Source organism: Alnus glutinosa, chromosome 5 (genome assembly GCF_958979055.1).
Source record: "Alnus glutinosa chromosome 5, dhAlnGlut1.1, whole genome shotgun sequence".
In the NCBI taxonomy this organism is placed as follows: domain Eukaryota; kingdom Viridiplantae; phylum Streptophyta; class Magnoliopsida; order Fagales; family Betulaceae; genus Alnus; species Alnus glutinosa.
In genome coordinates, this window is record NC_084890.1 from 29,594,404 (window position 1) to 29,617,279 (window position 22,876).

Below are 22,876 nucleotides of genomic sequence, written 5' to 3' on the forward strand. Positions count from 1 at the left end.
TTATTCGTTATATGGACCCAGTTCTTAAAAATGGGTAAAGTTGATAATCCATTCAACATGGGTGTGTTTGCCGACACACTCTTCTTTTTTTTTTTCAAAAAAAAAAAAAAAAAAAAAAAAAAAAAAAAAATTCTCCTATTTTTTCTTTGTTATCAAACAAATTTCTTTATTTTTCTTTCACAAAAAATTTAAATTTTATTTCACATTTATATCACATTTGTTAGAATATACAGAAAATATAATATATTTTTCATATATTTCATATTTAGTTGATATTTAAATATTCTCTATTTACGGGTTAATTGTAATCAAATCATGCCATACTTTGCATTTACTCTAAACCCTATGAATAGAATCATTTGTATTGTAGACAAATAAGTCAACGAGCACAATGTAACCTTTATGGCAAACTCGTGGTTAAATGTCTAACCTGAACTATCCGTAATTCTTCGAGTCATTTTTCTCTCTCTTTTTATGCTTTTATTATTCTATTTTATATTTTTATAACATTAATAACTTATTTTTATTTAATAAAAAATATTCCTTAACAAAATTCATTATCAAACGAGCCCATCTGAATCGAATAGCAGCCATCAGCAACAGTTTTTCTTCTATCACTTTTAACTCATAAGTATTTTTGAGACTTCCAAAACCATTAGAAATTTAGAGCCGTATTGTGACAACTTTTATTATCTCGAGAATTCCTTCGACATTGATGTTTGTAGGTGGTTGGTTATTTATTAGTTTGGTGTTGCGCCAACTGTTTAGACCATTTGTTAAAGTTCCTGTGATGGAGATGGATCTTCCAATAAAAAAAATCAGTCTCAAGCATCAAATATTATAGAGGGACCACGTCAAATGGGCTTTAGGAAATGTAGTAATTAAAGGATAACGTGTAACATTACTAGTATGTGAGGGCCAAGCCGCAAGTGAAAATGATGGTCGGAGGACAAAAACTAGCCGTTAAAAATCCAATAAAGGGCCAAATTACATTGTGCCAAGATTCGTCAATGAAATAAGCCGCAGATGACAGCAAAATAGGGCTGAATATGAATTTCAAAGTTCTGTCACGTACAAAAGCAATTGCGACAAGCGTTTGATGTACTGAACAAAGAAATACACAAAAAAAAAGGCTCAAACGGGAAGAAAAAACTGCACAAGCGGAGAATGAAGGCTAAAAAGAGGCACCGCGAAAACAGGGCCAACTTGGACCAAAATCCAAAAAGGGAATGAGCCCACTTGGGTGATTATCGGGACGGCGCACCGAATCCAACTCGCTTGTGTGATGTGGTCCGCTTGGACCGCTCTTCTCCTTCTTCTTCTTTATTTTTATTTTTATTTTTATTTTTAAATAATAACATATAATTAAGAGCTGAAAATACCAAAAATCCAACTATTAGTGCAACAACAGCACATTCAGGGCCAGTGGGGCTTCATATGGTGACAGCGCCAAAGATAGATAGGGAAGAAGATGACTTCTAGTGTTTCTTTCATAAGGCCATTAATCCTCCTCTCTTCCAAGTACTCCAGCGGATCCTTGTTGAGACTACAGTCTTGGCCTTGTGCAAAGTTCAGGCATAGTGGCTTTAACGAATCGGTAAATAGAGAATATTTCAATATCAACCAAATATGGAATATACGAAAAATATAATATATTTTTCATATATTCTAACAAAGCGGAATAATAAAATAGACACAATGAATTTTACGTTGTTTGGTCTATGGCCTACGTTCACAAGATAAAGTCCAAAGAGCTACATTTTGCTTTTATTACTTGATGATCTTACAATATATAAGGCTCTTATCTATAGCAAATGTTGCTTTATTAATTCAAGAAAAAAAAAAGCATTTAGCATTGCTGGGGGCAATAGTATGCTGAAATTACTGAGTATCAAGATTAACTCGATAGAGATCCTGGGCAGATGTAGAAGAAGATCCAACCCAAGTCATATCTGTTGAATGCATTAGGCTCTCTGCTCCACTTGTGCTCCTTGTTACTGGTTGGAGTTGTTCAAACTGGTCTCTTAAGGCACTAAATGTCAATTCATCGCCATATATACTTGGATCCATGGTGACTTCATCAACAATGGTTTGGCCTTCGAGCATGCTTACTACTGCAGACATGATGAGTCTAAGTGCTGGGGATGGATTAGTGCACAAGAGAGCTACTTTGATCATTCTAATAGCTTCCTCCTTGTTTAATTCGGAACCAAACTGTGGATCCACCAGCTCCATGAGATTACCCTTTCGTTGTAGAACAAGCGCCTGTAATAAGAATAGAAAAAAGATCAATCTTACCCAATCTATCCTATAATAAGCATAGAAAATAATATACATGTCAATAAGTTGAACTCAAGTGTGAAGTGAACGAATCAAACAATTTCAACATATGTTAGTTTATTTTGCTGGTTGAATCTAGAGTAACATATTAGGATGACCAAATTGAGTGGAAAAGCACAAAGAAGCAGCCAGGCCTCCAAACGTTAATTATAGTAGCATATGTCAAAATAAAAAGATCAATCTTACCCAATCTAGAAGGCATACACAGTTCTCTTTTGGTCGATATTTCATGAGGCTCTTCCCAGTAACAATTTCCAGTGCAACAATCCCAAAAGCATAGACATCTGCTTTATAGGTTAAATAACCCCATAATGCATATTCGGGTGCCATGTATCCTCTGCAAATGAAGATTATATTATGACTTGTATCACTAGTATGAATTATCAGAAAAAGAAAAAAATAAAAATAAAAATAAAATAAAAATAAAAAATAAAAACACAAAGATCACTTGTATAAAGATCTGATCTTTCATATCCAACAAAGTACTTAAGAATCAAGAGAAACTTAGGTACCAAATCATATTTCATTTGCATTCAAAATGCAATTATGCAATCAATAAGGCTACTAGGGTTGAGTGGTAATTTAAATTTTTGTCGGTGGGGAAGAAGAATATGTCATTACCTTTGTACATTGCAAGTGAAGAACTGATGTAATATAACTTTAGCCACACAATTTGTTTGGTCATTGAGCTCAAGTTTAAAGGGGTGTGGTCTTTAGATTCCGCAAGATCTCAATAATTTCTTTTTTCCCTTTGGAAATATTGGTTTTTGAAAGTGAAGGATCATAGAGTAATTGAGCATAAATTTCTCTGTATTGTTTATTTCTTAATTTCAAAGGGAGTCATTGTTTAGGGGTAGCATTTATTTTAGAGGTTGAATAAACATATTTTTCGCCATTTTTTTTTTTTTTTTTTTTTTGCTCCCTGCAATTTTACCAGGAAATTGAACTGATTCTTTAATGCATTAAGTATTGGGGCATACAATAACTAATAGTACGTTTCATGTTTAGATGTTTTCAGCACTCGAAAACTGGTTGATAATTGATGTAGCTTCGAATTTCTTTGTAAGCATGGTTGTGTTGTAAATGCAAACAGCTGGCATATAAAAATCCTAACAAACACTTAATCCAGGACGTCAATATCATATTCCAGATGCAAACTTTTCTGATATGCATAGAGTTTGAATGCTTCCCATGTTCAGGTTTACCTTCAGGGCAGCATCTCACAGAGACATAAAGATCAATCAATATTTGTTCCTTTTTCTCTCTTGGTCAATAACTTGGGAGGCAAATGAAACAGAAGAATAGAATCACAAAAAGACTCCATATTGAAGAAAAGAGGAAAAAAGATAGCTCACATTGTTCCAGCGACTCATGTGCTGATGTGGGTGTTTTCCTCTTCATCAAGCTCCAAACCAAAGTCTGAAATCTTTGGGTTAAGGTCCCCATCCAATAGCACATTGGTAGTTTTGATGTCTCTATGAACAATTCTTAGTGTTGATTCCTCGTGCAAGAAAGCCAAACCTTTTGCTATGCCAACGCATATTTTCTGCCTTGAAGGCCAGTCCAAGTTCAAGTGGTATTCCTTTGGACCTACATATTTTGTAGATTGTCCAATGGAGAACTCATCAACTTAGTTCTTAATATAGGCCATTCTCAATTGTAAGTTCGTAAGCATTCTACGGTCAACATAAAATACTAAAGTGAAAACCTCAGGCTTACCAAACAAAGCACGTGCCAGGCTATTGTTTTCCATGTATTCATATACCAAGAATAATTGATTTCCTTCAACACAACATCCATACAATCTAACAAGATTTGGGTGTTGTAAAGCAGATATCATTCCTATTTCGTTCACAAATTCACGATTTCCTTGATTTGATTTTGAAGAAAGTTTCTTAACTGCAATTATAGTACTATCTAACAGTATACCCTACATCAGAAATAGAAAAATATGCATCTTCAGGTATGTATTCATTATCTAATTAGATGCCTCTAGGTATCATGGATAAATAAGAAAAGAAAATAAATATCCTAAATTGAAGGAAGATGACATTGTGGGATACCTTGTATACAGATCCAAAACCACATTCCCCAATCTTATTTGCAGCATCAAAGTTGTTAGTGGCTGCTTTGATTTGTTTATAGGTGAAAAAACCAGTTTGTAGATCTAATTCTCTCAACTCTGCCAAGACGAATGAAAATGTGAGGCTAAGATGTCACATTAAATCTTATAAATGATATGGTTAATTTTCTAGTTAGTATTGTTGTGTCTATTGACTACTTAGAAGATATCAGATGGAATGTGACCAAACAAATGCAGTGAGAAAGTACCATATTGCAGTTGGACAGCCACATAAATCCCAAGTTTTTACAAGATTTAGGGTTTCATTTTGTTTCCCAATAACAGGTGTATTGGGAATCAAAAAAACAATTAAAAAGAGAAGAACTCCATTGGTGGCTATTACCAAGAGATTTGCCTTTTGTTTTTTTCAACAATTATAGTAAGATCATTTAGATGACATTTCAAAAAGAGAGTTAATTGAAATCCACAATCTCACATTTTTTTTAAATTATTATTATTATTTTAAATATGGGTCCTTCTTAAACATTTACTCTACTCAGTGACCTCAAGTCATCCATCTCTCATGTAAGCATGCCTTCATTTAGATTTTATGAAAAACCAACAATCTCATATTTCTGTATGATATATGATTTATGATTATGATTGAAACTAACCGACTCCAATAGCAGTACTGAAAAAGCCCAAGAAAGCTATCATGAAGACAGATTCTTATGCTTTGCAATCCAGCAAAAGTATAATTGCTTTCATGGTGTACTTTGGATTGTTGATTTTTCATCAAGGGAAAAATGTTAAATAATATAACACGCAGACTGCAATAGTATATAAAGCCCTTGGGAAATTGCTATAGATTGTTTCAACTTCGTGAATAGTTGGAGAAGATAAAAATTATCCTATCTAATTTCTACACCAAAATGAGCGCTTGGTGATTACCTTTTTCCCTTGATATTGCCTCTGTTGATTTTCCAAATTCGACTGCCTAAAATCATAAAAATGAGCAATAGCGTCGATACTACAGCTTCAACAACAATGAATATCTTCCTGTCATCATCAGGGGGACTGAAATCTGCAAAAGAGAAAAATACTTAAGGAAACTGATTATAAAGTTGCATCCTGGAATACAAGTAGTGTCATATATACATAGACATTGGTAGACCAATCTAAAACAGGATATGAATGGATGGTTCAAGCACATGAATATCAGAGTAAGACTATAAAGAAGATTATAAATTTTTTTTTTTCTTCCATCTAGTTGCAGTTTAATCTTGTTTTGGGTAATACTTTTTACAGCAAATAATCATAGGCTCTACTTTAACTATATCGTGCTATGCTTTTATTGCTCATCAATCTTTAAGAATGGAAGAAGTTGGATAGTAAAAAGATTCTCATACTCCAAGAAATGTTTACCAGATTTAACAGAGATAGCTGAGATGAGAGGACCATATATTCCTCTCCTTGGGACAGCTGTAGTCCCTTTCCCAGCCCAATGAAATCGGATTTCTAAAGTATTATTCCTCACGGCTGCTTTAAATTCCAGAAAAACTGCTTTATCAACACCTTGTGCTTCATGTTCAATATCAAAATCCTTCCGCACCAATATTTCCTGTAACAAATTAAATCAATAAAATTGTGTTCTATGTATGAAGCGAAACAAATATAGCTTCATACCTGGATATAAATATCAAATATCAGTCTTCCAAGACCATAAAAAGATCTGCTGTCTCTTAATACTATCTCTGCAAAGTATAGTTTCACCGTATAATTTCCATTTGCCAAGCAACGGGCATAATATGTCAAAGAAAGAGGAGAGAGCCGTGCACTCGTGAATAGTTCAGAGTTCTTCACTCTTAGTATTGACACATTATTTGCTATGTATTGATCTGAGGTTCTGTTAAGATCCCAAAAATTTCCGCTGCTACTGAATCCCCAATTATCGGTGTAATGAACAAATTTTGCTGCACCTGCTTCGTTTTGATCCCCTTTGTACTCTATGTTTCCAATAGTGGTTGGACTTCCACCATAATTTATATGTAAGGAGTACCAATCTACCCAGAAACAAAAACAACAGCTTTTTAATGAAATAAGATATAAGCAAACATTATAGAGCAAAAAGGAAATTATGTATTAACTTTCTCTTGTTTCATTTAATTTACTAGGTTGCCAATAACAAGATGGTGTATTTTACTGTATTTTTCTTTCATTTAATTATGAAAGAAAATCTCAAAAGGAACGCCTGAAAACATAATTAAAGCATACACCTCAATTGGAATGAATAAGGTAATATAATTACCTTTTGAGCATGGATAGGGCTGCAGGCACTCGCCACCAAGTGTTCTTAATTAGCATAGTACAAGAAAGAAGTGTTAACGTAGCAATATTAGAATTAAAAAAAAAAAAAATGCTTCTCCAAAATAAATTTATTTTTTTTTTTAAAAAAAGAATAGAAAAGCATGGATCGGGCTTACGTCCTGTAGTAAAATAGAGAACATCTCTTGTTATATTAAATGTAAAGCTAAGAGGAAAGCTTCCGTATTTTTAACTTATTAAAGTATTGATTAAATAATTAAATTTATCTTTTTCTATAAGCTTGAACTTTTAAGATAAGTCATGATTTAACATGTATCAGAGCTAAAGGTCTTGAGTTTGAATCTTAATTCCATTATTTACTCAAATTTCAATTAAATATTTCACATTTTAGGCTTTACATGTTAAAATGTAGATTGAACCCACACGTGATAGGAGTGTTAAAATATTAATTAAGTAATTAAATTTATCTTTTCCTATCAGCTTAAACTTTTAGGATAAGTGGTGATTTAACAAACCCAAACACATAGCTTTAAGGAACTAACAAAAGCTTTAGCCAAAGCGACACTCAAAGGGACAAAATCCTCGGGGACCAAAACAATAACTATTCTCCTTTCAAAGTTTTGAGCTTTTAAGTTTTAACCCCTCCTTTCAGCAACCATAGGAGCGTTTAACTGGTTTTGTAGAAAACCAAAAACAAGGCCAGGTTTTTGCAGAGAGAGGCAACATCTTTCGCTTCAATTAAAGTGGGAGAGAGTAAAAACTGGGAGAGAGGGGGAGAAGAGAGAAAATCATGGCTTTTAAAACTATCAGAGTTGAGGAAGATATTGTGTAAAAAGAGAGAGAGGAAAGTACTGAAAAGAGGTTTGTTTCAAAGACGAACTTACAGAAAGAGAGAGTAAGACGATTAGTGGAAGTGGGCGAAGAGGAAAGATGACAGTTTTCGTTCGGTGCAAACAGCGTTTAGAAAACTTCTGTTAGTTTCCTTTAAAACTACGTCGTTTGGACTAAAAATGGGGAAGTTTTAATCTTTACCGTAGATTTAAAATAACAGAAGATGTCCTGTTATTTTCTACAAAATGTAAGCCAGATCCGAAAAACATTATGAGTTTACAAGTTGAAAGCTTACAAGTTGTCCTGTCCAAAGAAGCTCTGAAACAAATTCCTGATGAAATGAGAATCTAGTTAGTTTTGAAAAACTAAAAGCTTGTGAAGAGGGTAAGTATGCAAACCTCAAGTAAACTTAAATTAAGATTAAAAAGGATGAGAAATGTCCTTACAGGCTTTCTCGACAATTAGGTGGCGCAGAGCTTTTTGGAAAGTTATTGTAAGAAAGATCTATTTGGCTGCACAAAAACGTATTTTCATTAGTAACTCGTTATAAATCCATAAGAAAAGAAAAAGTATAGTTGAAAAGGTTTTGATAAACTAAAGATAATTGTAAAATAAATTCATTTGAATATTCCAGAAACACCTAGACAGATAAGATCTGACCCTTACAGAAGTAGTATGACTGACTGCATCTAAATCAGTAGTTTAAGCTGTCAATTCCAGCTAAGATCACCAAACTTCCATAACCAACTCAAAATTAATTGTGAACATGGAGTTTCCCAAATAACAGAGATCCAACGTTAATAATGGTAAAAAGAAATTTCTCTCCACTCTTTTTTTACTGGAGTCACATGGTGCAAGAAGAAAATCTATGCCAGTAGCAAAATCGGTTGAATTCACCCATTCAATATGACTGAAGGAGCTCTCCTGCTAACCATAAAGGGTTCATGAGATGAATCAATGTCTAAAGTAATGTATATTTGAACATTATGGTGTCTGCAAAGATTAAATATATACAGAAACATAAAAAATTAAAGAAAAAAAATAATCATGCCATGCAAATTTCAAATAGAGTTCAAAATGAATTATGTACTCGTTAGTATCTCGGGTTCTGATCCAGTCTGGAATAGTCCCATTGAGCAAATTGCTTGTAAGAATCCTGTTCAAATAGCAACATAATCACGCTCTTGTTAAACTTCTATTTATATCATTACTAAAGGAGAAATATTCGAATATAAAATATACTTTGTGATGATATATATATACACACACACACAGGTGTATTGGTAATCATAAGCAATATAATCTCTTTGTTGATAGTGAAATTCCTTATATCTTCACCTATTAACATTGGAGAAAAACCAAATCATTATTATTTGTGTGCTTTAAGCTGCTTTTTAATTGTTTATTTGAGCTCCTCTGCAATAGAGCTATATTTACAGGAGGGATACAGCAACTGGAAATCGAAGGGCTTGCTTGATATTTTATGCAGGCTGGTCTTGAGCTCTACTGATTATCATATTTGGCGGGCCAGAAATGAAATTAAGCATGGTGGCCAACCAAAAACAGATGAACAAATTTTGAAGGTTATTTTTTGGGAAGTTCAATCCAGAATTTTGGGTAAAGGAAGATTCAAGAAGTCTAGGGGATATTTTGTTCTTCGTCGAAACTGAAATCTCACTGTAAACTTGTTGGTGTAATGCCAGATTCTAGTTTATTTTCTGGTTTCTTTGGTTAAGTTGTCTGTTGTAGGGTTTGGTTTTGTTTATGTTGAAATTGCTCTGATACCATATTGAAATATTGCTATGATACCATGTTGAAATAGGGCTATGAAAACATGTTGAAATAATTGAGAGCAAAATAATGAAAGGGGAATAAGAGAAAGAACGGAAGAGAAAGAGCGGAAGCATATAATAGACTACATTGTGTTTAATGATTTCTTGACTTTTACTTGATTGTCTACAATACAAAGGTCCCTATTTATAGGGTTTAGAGTGAATACAAATATGGTAATCAAATCCCCATCAAATATGGTAATCAAATCCCCATGATTTGATTACAATTAACCCATAAATAGAGAATATTATTATATCAACAAAATATGGAATATATGGAAAATATATTATATTTTCCATACATTATAACTTTCCATATATTCTAACACCCCCCTTCAAACTTAAGGTATAAGATTCTGGAAACTTGAGTTTGCAATAAATTTTTCTTCTTCTTTTGGAGATGACAACGATCGACAACGATGAGTGGAGGAAGTCGGCAATGGTGAAGATACACCTTAAATATCAATAGGCCAACTGTGGGCCAAAGTCAAATCAATAGGTCAACTGTGACTGGAATGGGCATGAGTTTGAAACAATACCACAAATGCCAAAATAAAAGGGGTCATCTATGGGCTTAAGAAAGTGAGCCAACTATGCGCTAAAATGGGTATGAGTTTTAGAGAATACCTTAAATGCCAAAAGAAAAGAAAGATTTGGCCATCTATAGGCCAAAGAAAATGATGTGGCAATCGGTAGGCGCGGTGGGCTAAGAATTGATTGCGGGCAAACTGCAAGCCATAAGAGCCTAATTTAGGCGGCGATCGGTAGGCACTGTGGGCCTAGAACTGATCGTGGGCAGATTGCAGGTCAAAGGAAAATAAAGATGGGGCCATCTATGGGCCAAAAGAAAAAGATATGGCAATCGGTAGGCGCGGTGGGCCTATAATTGATTGCGGGCATACTGCGGGCCATAAGAGCCTAATTTAGGCAGCGATCGGTAGGCAATGTGGGCCTAGAACTGATTGCAGGCAGACTGCGGGCCATAAGAAAAAAAGATTTTTTATTTTATTTTATTTTTTTATTTTTTTATATATGGAAGGGTTCGGATCTGGTGCATGCAAGAGCACCTTAAACTTGTGAGCCCTCAGGGCTACAATCCGGTGTAGCGCAATTCAGGTGGAACCGCTGGCTGGGTTCTGGTGTGGCGCAGGTACAGGTTGGACAGATGAACCCAACTGAACAACCAAGTTGATAGTGGCGCGAGAAAGCGCTTGGATGAAGGTGGCCGCGTTTTCATGATGGAGTCGAGTGGATCGACAGCCTCCGAACAAGGATCCGGTGGCTGTGTCTGAAAAAGTGGCATGTGGCGGCGTGAGGTGGAGCGTGGTGCAAGTTTGTCATCTGGGGAGGCACGTGAGACGGTTGTTGGGCACGTAGTTTCCACCAACGAGTAGATTGACCAATTATGATCCCGGATATGGTCTTAACGGCTAAATATGGCTGACAAAAGCGTCGCGTGGTGGCTGGTAGCGGCGCGTGGAGCGCGTGAGAAACTTGTATGGACTTCTGGTGGCGCGTGAGAGTGCGTCTTTGGTCGGAAGGCGGTGTTCTGGACATATCTGGGACGAACGACGGCATATCTGACTGATGGCGTGACTGTTGAGGTGGTTGGAGGACTGTGGTGACGCGAACGGATAGAATCTTTGGGCAGCGCATGGAGGTGCGTGACATGAGCGATGATGGTGATATTGGCGCCTGAGAAGCAGATCTTTGGATTGGCGCTGGTAGCAAGGTGTTTGGATGACTTTGGAGGGACGGGGTTTTAAAGACAAACTCTTGACAGCGGATGGACAAGGAAAGATGGAACAAGTCTATGAAAGATGGCTCTGATACTATGTTGAAATAAGGCTTTGAGAACATGTTGAAATAATTGAGAACAGAATAATAAAATGGGAATAAGAGAAAGAACGGAAGAGAAAGAACGGAAGCATATAATGGACTACATTGTGCTTAATGACTTCTTGACTTTTACTTGATTGTCTATAATACAAAGGTTCCTATTTATAGGGTTTAGAGTGAATACAAATATGGTAATCAAATCCTCATCAAATATGGTAATCAAATCCCCATGATTTGATTACAATTAACCCATAAATAGAAAATATTACAATATCAACAAAATATGAAAAATATAATATATTTTCCATATATCCTAACCTTCCATATATTCTAACAGTTTGGGCCCTTGTTTTGATCTCTGTTGTGTTTTTATCAGCTTGTTTTTTCCTGCCGGTCTGCTTTGTAAGTTGGTTTCAGTTGTTGAATGAGAAAAGTTTACTTATTCATAAAAAAAAAGAAAAAAAAAGAAATAGAGCTATATTTAGGGTTTTGACTCCACACACATACATGATTTCCAAATATGCTTGATCTTTGAAATCTGGAACATTTCCTTCCAATCTGTTGAAGCTGAGATCTCTGCATGGATATAACGATGAAAGAGTATTAGTAACAGAAAAGAAGGATTATAAAATGAGATATAAATGTCCATATTTTGAAGATATTGGAAGAAAAAAAATTGAAAGAGAGACTTGAATGTCCATATTACAATGGAAATGTAGGTTGGAACAGATTCCATAGACAGCCTAACTAGAGCGCACATTGTTCAAAGGTATCTTAAGGCAGCAGCCGCAATGGGCCAAAGGAGTAGGAGGGGGTGGATCATGGCTGCCATTCCTACAATGAGTATTGGTTGGAAACCTTAGATAGCTACTTTCTAAAAGGTGTAGATTGCAAAGATTAGAAGCAATCATCATTGTTTTCAAAGGCTATATGATGAAAGCAGAGAATTAATTATTACATATTCATTAGATGAACGATGTTTCCCCATCCTTATTTCAAATTAATGTTACTCCAAAAACTACACCTTGGTTTGATGGTTTCTGTAGATAATCTTAATTCTAGAAAAGAATGACCAAAATCTTTATTGAAATAGTTATCCACTACTAGCTTTAAGAATAGGGTACCATGAAAACCCAAAGTCCATAAATTTTAACATGCCAATTTCTACTTACACTACCCAAAAACAAATAGGAAAAAAGACAACTTTACGCCTGTATGTATGTACAGTATAATGTTCTTAATGGAGATAATCCAACCATCTGGGGTTTGTAGTTCAGTAATATTTCAGCAAATGAAACAAAAGAAAAAAAAGAAAGGAAAAAAAAAAAAGAGAGAGGAAAACAGAAAGGAAAGAAGACCTACAGAGTTTGTAGTACTGTCATTTTTGATATATTTGGGGAGATTGGTCCGTAAAGATTGCAGCTCCTCAACATCCTGCAATGTCAACTGCAGTCATCTAAGCAAAATTGCTATAAACTTGTATCATTTAAGTTGTTGAAATTTTACAGAAAAAGAATCACTTACAATCTTTTCATGACTGTCATGTTACTTAAGGATGGAAATTCAGAACCCTCACCAAGTAAGTCACTAATCCTTCTGCATTAAATTGCATTATTAATAACTGTTAGTGTCTTAAGATTTTAGATAAATCATAATGAACAAAGAGAGAGAGAGAGAGAGAGAGAGAGAGAGAGAGAGAAAGAGGAACAGGCAAAAAAACATTTGGGATTCCAAAAAAAAAAATCTTAGGACTGGGCGGGATGGCAGTAGGATGGTGGCTTATAAGGTAGCATTTATCTTAAATTTAACTTTTGACAAAGAGTTTGTTAATTTTAACTCTTAGCTTTAATTTTTTGTGTGTTTTGTTAAAAATTTAGAGAAAAATTAAATTTAAAGAGCTGATCGTAAGTGCTCTAACCCTTTTCTCATTTCTTGAATGATGTCCTAATTTTTTTTTAAAAAAAAGAAAAAGAAAAAACACATTAATATTGCCACGGGAGGAGCAAGGAGCTCTATGTCTTTATTCACGGCCAAACGACGCCGTAGAATCCCGCTTCATTGCTACTGGCGCGCGACACATACGGTATAACTTTCGCGTCTGGTTCTCCATCCTTAATTTGTCGGTAAACACAAAACATTCATGTGGTTGTGGTGGCCGACATCTAAATTTTCTACGCACAATATTTTTTTCATGAAATTAATGGTTGATGTAAGCTAGTCAACTGCTGCCGGCCCTGGGATTTAATGTTTTTTTAATCTTAATAGGCTGAGGATTTAATGTTTAGATTTTCATTCCCACCAACCTGAAATGATGGAAAATATATTTTACATATATATAGAAATTAAGAAGAAGAAAGAGCTCCTCACCTTCATCATCAGGAGTAGGCCCTAGACGGCCTGCTTGGGCTTCCATGCAAATAAGCGAGATGATGAGTAGAATAAAGTAAATATAAGGAAGAAACCTTGCCATCATCTCTCCTCTACTGTCAAGGCTAATATTCCAAGAGCTCGATCTGTTTGCAAAGACGCACAGAAAATGTGATATATATATATATATATATATATATAGAGAGAGAGAGAGAGAGAGAGAGAGAGAGAGAGAGAGAGAGTGGTTCAGATTGACTCTTTTTTTTGTCTATGCATCGGTCGATCTGAACCCCTCTCTCTCTCTCTCTCTCTCTCTATATATATACATATATATATATATATATATATGGATAGTCCATCTATGTGTCCGCGATTATGTAAAATAAAAATAAGTAAATATTAAACTTAATTTCATATTAAGTTATAAATTATAATTTTATATTATAAAAGTTATATATCCATAAAATAAATTTTAAAAAGACTTTCTATTTCGAATACGAAAGTTTTTTAGTTTGCAATTAACATGTATAAGAAAAAATTCAAAAAAAAAAAAACTTTGGCATCTCATTCAAATTATGTTTGACGAAAGTCTTTCATGAAATAAAATTTAGGGTTAAAGACCTTTTTGATACCTGTGTTTAGAAATTTTATTTTTTGGTACCTCAGTTTCAATTCGCGTCATAAATGGTACCTAGATTTTGGGAAAAGACGGATATGGTACTTCTGTCCATTTTTCCGTCTAAAATTTAACAGATTGCCACGTGTCTACTCTCAAGTATTGACACGTGACACAATGTAAAAAAAAAATTACTAAACAGAAAATAAAAAATCTTTAAAAATTAATAAAAATTTAAAAATAAGAAAACCTTCTAAAAAAAATATTAAAAACTTTCAAAAAGTAATTGAAAAAAAAACAAAAAAACAAAGGGGTAGGGGCCACCACCAATGGCTAAAAAAAAAAAAAAAATTGTGAGGGTTTTGGCCCTTGGGGTGGCCGAACCACCCTCGTGGCACATGGAGGTGGTTTGTCCACCCCATGGCCAAAGAGAAAAAAGAAAAATAAAATAAAATAAAATTAGAGGGTTTGGCCTTGGGGGTGGCCACCCCCCAAGGGCCACGGGGTGGGTTCGGCCACTCCCAGGCTGGCCAGTCTAGGAGTGGCCAAACCACTTGACCACCCCCATGGCCAAACCCTCTAAAAGAAAAAGAAAAAAAGTTTCTAGGGTTTGGCCTTGGGCGCCAAAACCCTCACAATTTTTATTTTTTTTTATTTTTTTTTATTTCTCTTTGACCATGCTACCCCCAGACCAGCAAAGGGGGTGCCCGAGCCTACCCCTAGGACAAAATGGGGGTGGCATTTTGCCCAAAGCAACCCCTCGTTTTTTTTTTTCAATTTTTTTTTAAAAGTTTTTAATAATTTAATTTTTTAAAAGTTTTGTTATTTTTATTAATTTTTAAAGATTTTTATTTTATGTTTTTTAATTTTTTTTACATTGTGCCATGTGTCAACACTTGAGAGTAGACAAGTGGCAATCCGTTAAATTTTGGACGGAAAAATAGATGAAGGTATTATATCCGTCTTTTCTCAAAATCCAGGTACCATTTGCGATGTAAATTGAAACTGGGGTACCAAAAAATAAAGTTTCCAAAACACAGGTACCAAAAAGCCTTTAACCCTAAAATTTATCCATTATCATTTTTATAGTTAAATCTTTACCAATTTCTTTATCAATATAAACCACTAAATGATCTGCTTAAAACTCATTTGCCATCTGGTAGTGAAAAAGTTATTATTGAAAGAGTAATTTTTTTGCACAACTTTTGTACAACTTTAACAACTTTTATTTTTTTATTTTTTTTTTATTTTTTTATGATCAATCATTGGATCTGTTTTCCTACATGTGGGCCATAAATATCCAATGGTTGATCTTAAAAAAAATTGTTAAAGTTGTACAAAAAGTGTACGAAAGTTGTGCAAAAAACATTATTCGTTAAATTCGGCTAATTACTTTAACTAAAAAATTGACACTTGACCAACAGACCAAAGATATTCTATCCGATTTAAATTTCTAATATATATGTTTTGATTTATTTTTTATGTATCATATTTAAAATAACACTTGTCCCAATTTCAGCCAATTCTCTTGAAAATATCAGCTATTATATATATGATATTGGAACAGATATTGATTGATCTTTAGGTCTCCATGGATGCTGCCCTGAAAGTAGACCTGAACATGCATGCATATATGGAAGTATTCAAAGTCCATCTCTGCATGCATATCAGAATTCTTTTAGGATATGGAAATAATGGAATATTATATAGACATCCTGGATTAAGGAAAAGTATGCCCCAATACTTGATGCATTAAGGAATCAGCCCGGCCGATTTCCTGGTAAAATACAAATTGCAGAAAAGAAAAATAAAAAAAATTTAAAAAAAGGAAAAAAAAATGTTTATTCAACCTCTAAAATAAATGCTACCCCCTAAACAATGTCTCCCTCTAAAATTAAGGAACAAACAATACAGAGAGATTGGTGCTCCATATATATATATATATATATATAACAATTGACACGTACATATAGAAACATCTTAGAATGAATCCAACCAAACAATCAAAAGACTTGTTTGTTAACTTTAATTTCTAGCGCGTCTTCTGCATGTCATAGAAGGAATCCCATCTCATGCATGCATATCAATTTGCATCACAAACAATTGAAAGGTCCCCTGAGAAAGCAAAATAAAGACAAGGAAATAAAATGCTAACAACTGACAACTGTGTCAATGAAATCGACCCCTGCATTATCTATTGATGTCACAGAAAGTACAAAGTTGTTCAACTTTGCCTGTTTAATTTGACCTGTCGTTTCTTGGTGCATGTAAAGATTGAAACAGAAAATAACATAATAAAATAAGTTAATGACACGGAACTAAGATTTAATTCATTGGCTGAAACGGCTAGGAGAAATTAAATTTTCATTCTAAAAAAGATAAGCGTACATATATAGAGTAGTTAAAAAAAAAAAACCTTAATACACCTAAATCTAGGGTTAAATTTTTTTGACATGACTCATAAACTCGATATGAAATAAATAATATAGTGAGATTTGTGCTCCATATATATATATATATATATATATATATATATATATATATATATATACCTTTTCATCATGCATATGATCAATTTGCATCACAAACAATTGAAAGGTCCCTTGAGAAAGCAAAATAAAGACAAGGAAATAAAATGCTAACAACTGTGTCAATGAAATCATTGAAATCCACCCCTGCATTATCTATTAATGTCACACAAAGTACAAAGTTGTTCAACTTTGCTTGTTTAATTTGACCTGTCGTTTCTTGGTGCATATAAAGATCGAAACAGAAAATAACATAATAAAATAAGTTAATCACACAGAACTAAAATTTAATTCATAAGCTGAAACGGCTAGGAGAAATTTTCATTCTAAAAAAAGATATATAGAGTACATGCATATATATAGAGTAGTTTTTTTAAAAAATAAAAAATAAAAAATCACTTAAAACTCAAAACCTTAATACACCTAAATTTATGATTAAAATTTTTTGACACATGACCCGTAATTTCGATATGAAGTCAATACAAAATTAGGAGTTAAGATTGAATAATTTGACTTGTTTAATTAAATAGATCGGACGGATTAAATTTGACATATATAATGTTATACTCGTGCTTCAAAAGTTTTACAGACACGTATATATAAAGTAGAGAAAAAAAAAATAAAATAAAATAAAAGACTTCCCCACCTTCATCATGAGGAGTGCTTGTGCTTCCATGCACAAAAGCAAGATGAGTACAATAAATTAAAGCAAAGATATAAGGAAGAAGTGTTGCGGCCATCATCTCCTCTACTGATCGTAAGGCTATTCCACGAGGTCCGCTTAATTGCAAAAGCTGCACAGAAAATATCATTACTAAATTATTTAATTGATGTTACTTAAGGGACCCTTCACATTTAAGAGACACGGACTGTTGTACGTGTGTGTATATATATATATATATTTCATTTATGTGTGCGAATGCGCTAAAATAAAAATAAATAACTCTTAAACTTAATTTCATATTAAGTCATTGTCATAATTATATATAAAAATTACGTGTGTGTAAAACTTCCTCTCAAATTAAATACAAAGTTTTATAATTTTCTATATACTTGTATAAAAAAATAAAAAAGAAGTTGACATTTCATTCGAATTATGCTTCACGATTGATGTCTTTTTTGGAATAAAATTCATACATTCTCATTTCTATAGTGAAATTTTTAGCAATTTATTTCTCAATTTAAATTACTATTTAAAATTATCTACTAAAAATAAATCTTCCATTTAGGGATGAAAAAGTCATCATTGACAGGGCCATAATATAAAAAATAATAATTTTATAAGAATAATAAATTCTTTTAGGTTGCCAAAGACCTCCTTAACAATTAAGGTAAGTCCGCCCCTCACTCCTGTAGCCCGTAGGGCTCCTAAGAGCATTTACACTCAGATAGCCAATTGTTATATATTTTGGCCGATTAAAATGAAAATTTCGATGTAGCTACATTCAGCTATTACTTTAACCAAAAATTTGGTGAGCATTCACAAAACATAAAAGAAATTAAAAAAATAAAAATAAAAGAAAATTTTGACTCTTGATAAGACATACGCATGAATTTAGAATGTAAGTAGTTTGAATGAGAAAAAATAAAAACGACTGTTAAAAAAATGACTGTTTAAAAAAAATGATCGTAAAAAACATGATGCTTAGAAAAAAAAAAAAGAATAATGACAGAGAACAAAAAAATATATATTTACATAGCATAAAAAAATAACTAATAGAATAATATTGTAAGATGCATTTTTAAAGTCATTAACTAAATAGATAAAATTAAAGTTGCTTTTGATAAATTATTTTATATGAAAATACGTTAAAGCCATATTAAAAAGGCTTTAAAAAGCCTGCGGGGATATGTTGTCGGATGTTGCTTTCTTTAGTCTAGATCTGCAGGCTGCCTTGTAGATGCTCGAATATTATTGAATTTTTCGCTTTATAGAGTAGATCGGCTTTCTTTTATTTTTAGTAGTGGTGCTTATTTGTTTAGAGTAGCTTTCAATGTATGTTCTTGCAGTGGCGGACCCACATAATTGTGGTTGAAGGGGCCGATAAATATAATTTAAAATAAAAATTAAGTAATTTGTCACACAATATGTATCACAAAAATATATTATAAAAGTTCGTAAATATGTTCCAAAATTAATATATTAGCAACAAAAACATGCCGTCACTAATACAAAAAGACACATATAAAGTGTTTAATGAACCTAAATTTTACAATCCTATAAAAAACAATCAAAGTTAATAAAACAACAATATAAACAATCATAGAATCACTGTCTTTTTTTGTTTATCATGGAAGAGACATAGGATTGTAGGAATAGAATAAATAAGATAAAGTGGAGAAAAAATACCAATATAAATGCCGCCTAATACTGGCTCGGTGTGAAACTTTGTCCAAATCTTAAAAAGAAGATGAATTACAGTGCAACCTGTGTAGAGTAGTATCATCACAACAAGCAAAAATTTGATTGAATAATATGCTCTATTTATCTAACTTGAAATGACAAAAGCTGAATTTTGTTTTCAACACATTAATCACATTCGACATTTCCAACTACGCATTGCTCAACTTAGGCAATCTAATATAAATTATATGTTGATCAATTGATCATTTGCCCTAGCAATTTATCATTTTGTTTGAAGAAATTTATTTGATGTGTGGCTGTGTGCTATACAAAACACACAACATTATCTTTTAGAATTTTACATTTTCCACATAAAAAAATTTATTTCCATAATTCTATTGTCTATAATTAGATATATGTATTTACACAATTTTATTGATTTTCATAGGAACAAAACTTAAACAACAAAACAAGAAAAAATTTACCACAATTCTACAACTTAAATTTAAAAGTCAAAATTAGGCACTTATGAACAATGATATTTTTTTTAAAAAAAAAGGAAAAAAAAAAACTTACTTTTCGCTGTCTCAGTGCCTCTCTCTAGTCTCCATGGCGTGCACGGACCAGCATGTTGCACTTCTTCAGTCGTCTCTTGATTGATCGAGCTGGTTATACAAAGTAACAAAGAGGGAAAGAGTCAAAGATTTAAGACTATCTCTTCAGACTCTTCTTCGTTAGTTTGTTTCATTTTCTCAAGCACAGATCACATCTCAGTCTTCTTGCCTTCCACGGTTCCACTTCCTTCCAACACACGATTGACGATTGAGTCTTCTTTTTGTTTTTTCTTCATTTCCCATGTAATGATGTCATGAATCATGATTGAAGTTCCTGAGTCCCTGACGCTTGATAAGTTGATACAATGACACTAGCAACTAGGTACAGTAGTAGGCTTAAGGGGCTAAGGGGCTGAGCATATAGAAGCATGGTCTGGAGAATTTTTTTTTTTTTTTTTTTTTTTCAAGTTTTAACGTAGTGATGGGGCCAAGACTACAAGACTACAAGACGTAAGAAAAATCTGAAGAAAAAAGTTACTATTTTCTCTTTTCTTTTTTCCAGCAGGGCCACGGCCCCTGCTGTCCCCTTAACAAATTCGCTACTGTGTTTTTGTAATCTTTTAGTGTTTTTAACTGGTTTTACTTTTAAATTAGAAATTAGTTTTTGATTTTATGTTTAGAGAGTCGTTGTACTCCTTAAGCTTGTAATTGGCCCTTTGGGTTTTTAATGCAAACAGGTACTATTTATTTTCCAAAAAAAAAAAAAAGAGACTTTAAAAAGGTGATCAAGTGCATGGAACGCCCGATGTCATTGTATGCTCAGGGACTTTTTCTCATACAGCCGAACATCTTTAGAATTCAAACATGTTTATAAGAATTATAAGGGTGGGTTTGAGATTATAATTTTATAGGTAAAAAAATATGATTTTAAATTAAATTGTAAAAAATGTATTATTTGAGAGTTGCGTTTTTAAAAAATTGTAATTTAAAAAAGTAGAAAATATTTTTTCAAATCGCAGGTAAATGAGTTTTTTTTTTTTTTTTTAAAAAAAAAAATGTAAAATTTTAAAGATTAATATGCTATTTTAAAAAATAAATTACGATTTTATTAAATATTTAATTGTATTTCTAAAAATTATTTTTAAAAATTATACTTTTTAAAATCGCAAACTCAAACAGACGGGATTACTTCGTCTGACATCCACCGCTGCTTCTTCATCCAGCTCTTTAATTAGCTCTTTAATTTCTTTGGGAGCTACTGCTTGTCGCGATTCATCGGAAAAATTAGGCTGAGGCTACTTTGCTCTCTATCAAATTTGTCGTGGCAGAAGGCATTAATAACATCATTTTTTTTTAGGATAATTAGCAATGGGTCGTTTCTGTACATCTTTATTAATTATGAGCTTATACATGATAGACTGGCAATTGGAACCCTTTATAATAGAAGCCTGCCATCTCTTCGAGTGCATTTCCGATTGGTCGTCTAGAAAAGTTCATCGTAGCGCTAACTGTCTTGTGCATAATCTTGATAGATATGCCGTCTCACATCAGTGGGACCCCATTTTCCTTTCCATTTGGAAAAGACAACTTGGCAGTAAAAATAACGTCAACCACCACAACAATCGCAATCCAAGGAGGGCTTGTCCGCCTTTCATTTTTTTACTTTAATTCCAAGTCACACGTGGCACACATGCAATGGCTTCCATTTTCCGTGGACCCTCTCATCCAAGCTTTACATACAAACGTCAGAAGAATCTCCTTCTCATGGATTCTCTCACCAACGGGAATATCAATCGCACTTAAAATTAGGGATAATTGTATTATTGATTTATGTGGTATGTCATAATTATTTTTTACTTTCTATGATTTAAAAAGTGCATGGAAGATCCTTATGGTATGCAATAATTACAAATCGATTCCTGGCATCAAATTCTGTTAAATTTTTTAACAAATTCCATCAAATGCAACGTCAGCTCCACGTGTCGTCATCTTATTAGTGACACGTGGCGCTGACATGTCCAATCTTAATAAAATAATATAAATTTATTTAAAAAATAAATAAAAATACTTATTTTTTTAAAAAAATTAAAATTCAAAAAAAAAAAAAAAAAAAAAAGAAAAAACAAAAATGGGGGCAAGGGGGTGGCCGGGGGTGGCCCGATGGCCACCCCTAGAGGCCGCCTGGGGTGGCGCGCGGCCACCCCAAGCTTGCACTTCTCTTTTTTTAAATAAGTCTATTTATTTATTTTTTAATAAATTTATATTTTTTTTATTAAGATGGACACGTGTCGCCAATAAGATGGCGACACGTGTCGCTGACGTGTAGGGCTAACAGATTCCGTCAAAATTGTGGACGGAAAATCGATCCAGAGAGTAAAACGTAATTATTGCATACCACATGGATCTCTCATGAACTTTTTAAACCATAGGGAGTGAAAAATAATTATGGCATACCACAAGGACCAACGGTGCAATTATCCCTTAAAAATATGAATATGAATATGAATATTATTATTACTATTATTATTATTATTATTATTATTATTATTATTATATGCATGTGTAATATGAATGATTATAGACTGGAAATCGAGTTGTTTAAGTTTGTGAATTGAGGTTATGAAATAGTTAAAATTACTATTTAAAACTTTGCCATTTGATAATATTATTAAATTATCAAGAATTGATAATAATAATTATAAAAAAAGATCTATTGCAAATATGAGTTGATATTTTTTTAAAAAAAAAAGTTTTATAACTAAAAAAACTAATTTATTTAATTAGCTTGACGAATATGATTTTAATTACAACATAATAACTAAGTATTAGGATGGTTTTATCTAGGATAAAAAAATTAATTATGAGCTTATATATGATAGACTAGCAATTGTAACCCTTTATAATAAAAGTCCGCCATCTCTTCGAGTGCATTCCAGATTGGTCGTTTAGAAAAGTTCATCATAGTGCTAACTGTTCTACGTATAAACTTGCTAGATGTGCTGCCTCTAAAAACCAAAGTGAAAGCATTCACATTTTTGCCTTGCCTCGTGTGATTTTTGTACCCATTAGTGATTTCAACCCTCCTTAGGCATGCAGTAGCTCCCTTATGCTGGTTTCTTGTTTTCTTTTTTGTTTTGGTGTTTTTCTTGTTTTGTTCTCTTTGTCTATTTGATCATCATAAGAGAAAAAAGAAAAAAGAAAAAAAGAAAGAAGTGATCGATCGATGCTTTCTTATTGA

General features: G+C 33.1%; 1 long non-coding RNA gene and 1 pseudogene across 1 annotated transcript; both read right to left on the minus strand.

Annotated features, from left to right (window-relative positions):
• Positions 1-1,856: 1,856 nt before the first annotated feature.
• LOC133869228 (probable LRR receptor-like serine/threonine-protein kinase At1g07650) lies at positions 1,857-11,250 on the minus strand (annotated as a pseudogene).
• A 485-nt stretch (positions 11,251-11,735) lies between these two features.
• On the minus strand, positions 11,736-12,825 carry LOC133868132 (uncharacterized). The gene is made up of 3 exons (XR_009900296.1): positions 12,754-12,825; positions 12,592-12,663; positions 11,736-11,805 (listed from the first exon to the last, which is right to left on the minus strand). It is a non-coding gene; the product is annotated as an uncharacterized LOC133868132 (long non-coding RNA).
• Between the last annotated feature and the right edge of the window lie 10,051 nt (positions 12,826-22,876).